The sequence below is a fragment of the Chrysochloris asiatica genome, unplaced genomic scaffold, assembly GCF_000296735.1.
Source record: "Chrysochloris asiatica unplaced genomic scaffold, ChrAsi1.0 scaffold00215, whole genome shotgun sequence".
NCBI classification, from domain to species: Eukaryota; Metazoa; Chordata; class Mammalia; order Afrosoricida; family Chrysochloridae; genus Chrysochloris; species Chrysochloris asiatica.
Genome location: NW_006408733.1, coordinates 4,217,846 through 4,220,576, shown reverse-complemented (window position 1 = coordinate 4,220,576; position 2,731 = coordinate 4,217,846). Strand labels below are relative to the sequence as shown.

The 2,731-nt window shown below is 40.2% G+C and overlaps 1 pseudogene; it reads right to left on the bottom strand.

The window, feature by feature from the left end:
* Window positions 1-228: 228 nt before the first annotated feature.
* LOC102824407 lies at window positions 229-666 on the bottom strand (annotated as a pseudogene).
* Window positions 667-2,731: the final 2,065 nt, after the last annotated feature.

The following is a 2,731-nucleotide window of genomic DNA, read 5'->3' as shown; positions in this document are numbered from 1 at the left end:
GGAAAACCCTATATAGGGTGGCTATGAGTTAGAACCTACTCAACGGTACTTAACAACAACAACACACACACACACATACACACGTATATTCTAATATAGATTCATATATTGAGTATATGGTTTCCTAGTAGTGGTTGGTAGGTTTGAACCACCAATCTTGTGATTAAAAGTCCAGTATTTCTTTTTTTTTAACTAACGAGGCAATTTATTAACCCAGCATCATTTGTTTTAATGTTTCTTGTTGGCAGCTGCCACCTGTCGGGTGATTCTGTCCAGATCTCTCTGTGTCTGAGGTGTCAGTTTATGGCTGCCATCTTGGTCTTTCTCCACCATTTTGAGCCCCTCTAGGGCTTGGAGTACCCAGTGGGTCACACTCTTGGATGCTCGACTGAAGTGGCTGGGCATGATGCCATTTCTCTGCCACCCTCCAGAAATCTTGGTCATGGAGCTGAATCCAGCACCACTCCTATGGTACAGGTGCTGTGCTGTGAAAGCAGCTCATGTGTAGAACCAGTTCTCATCATAGAGAGCAAGTTCTTTATGCTTGGCCAGCTCGACAGTGTCTACCCATTCAGGGACTTTTAGCTTCCCAGGCTTTTTGAGGAAGGCTGCCAGGGCTCTGATGAACTCCTGCTGGTTCACGTCTTTTACAGTAACTCCAGGCATCATGTGGCCTCCGCGCTGCTGGCCAGGAGAAAGGGCTCCAGTGCTTATCTTATAGTCCCACACTGTAGGATAAACATTGGACTACTAATCTCAAAGTTGAGGGTTCACACTTACCAGCTTCTCCATGGGAAAAAGATGAGGTTTTCTGCTCTACTCCCTCTTCTTTATCATTTTACAGCCTCGGAAATCCTATATAGGATCGTTATGAGTCAGAATTGACTCAAAGGCATTGGGTATGGTTTTGGTATCTATACATACATATATACATGAAAAGTATACAAAAGTATATCCCTTTCTTAACTGATTAAAAGTAAATGACAAGACCCACAACAATTTCAACAAAGTGATATATTACAAATAAATGGAGAATGAAAAAAATTTAATTTTATATAATTTAAGGCAGACATACTGCTTCACAGACTTCTAATTCATGGCATATCTTCAAAGGAGTGAAAATTCAGCCGCAGCATCTATACTCTGCCATTTGTACTTATTATTATATCTGGAAAGAAAAAAATATAACAACAGATTACCTTCATACACATCACAAGAGATGTCCAGTACTTATTAATTACCAGTCCTAAGTAATAAGTCCTTGGAGGCTCTTGATGCCAGGCCCCTCTAGTTTCACTCCATAAGTCCTTACAAAATAAATATTGAGATCATAGAAAAGGGAATGAGCCGAGGAGAGGATATTTCTCTGTAAATACAAGGAGACCTGTTCAATAACATTCCACGGAAAAGACAGTGCCATCATGGGATCTCTAACCCCAGCCTCATAATCTGGAGGAATCAATCCAGTTGGGCTTCTCACACCTGTCATTTTGCATGCCCACCCATGCAAAAGCCTCTGACATTCTCTTGCCCAGCTTTCCTTTGCATTTTCCTCCTCTTTGTCCCAATGAGCCCAGGCTATTCCCAAATATCTTATACCAGGAGATCCAGAAAAGCCAGCTTTCCACTGCCATTTTCATAATATGAAATACCTCACCACTTGGCCTAATCAACCTTTCACATTAGAATTTCCTGGGGAACTTTCAAAATCCCAATATCCAGGCCATACTCTATACCAATTAGGTCAGAATCTCTGGGCAAGGAACCCAAATATCAGGGAAAGTCCAATAAAAATTGGAGAACCAGAAACCTATATCTTAGCTACACAAAGTGTAGTCCATGGGCCAGTAGCTCCAATACCACATAGTAACTTGTTAAAAATGTAGAATTTAAGGGTCCATTACAGACTTACTGAATCAAAAATCTGCATTGTAATAAGATCCTTAAGCAATTCATAAGCACATTAATGTTTGGGAAACCATACTACCCTCTACTCTTCCTTGGTGCTGTCTTTACTAATCTGAGATACTACCTTGTCACTTATTAAATATTTTGTCACCTGGTTCACAGTCATCATCTCCACCTGCAATTGCTGGGAAGTTTCCAGCAGTTGGAGTGGAGAAAACAACTATGAACCAGGTGTCAAATTTTTTAACAAATTAACACACCCAATTATCTAGATGTACCCATCTATCACTTTCACATACATTTCCAGGGTCATGCTTACATCTTCCCCTGATATCACATCATTTCTAAAACTTTACAATAATAGAAATCTAGAAGTCATCCTCTAATCTTCCTTCTCTATCACTACCTTGTATCAGTACCCAGCCCAGTCAATACTAACTAATGAAAAAAATCATGGTTCAGTTTTCAACAGGTTCTCAACTTCCAAAGTCCATTAATTGGGTCGCTGAGGTCATGACCTAGGAATTTCCACTATTATTAAAAATCGTAAACACCATGATTTGAGATACACAGGCTCAGATCCTTATTTTTTGGTCAGGACTTTTTAGAAACTCTCAATTGGTCTTTCTGCTTCTAGTCTTACTACGTTCCAACACACCTCCATACTTCATGTCAAAATGATGTAAATAAAAAGCAAATCTGGCCAGTTGTTGTTAGGTACCATCAAATTGGTACCGATTCATAGCAACCCTATGCACAACAAATGAAATACTGCCCGGTCCGGCGCCAACCTCAAAATCGTTGTTATGTTTGAGCCCACTGC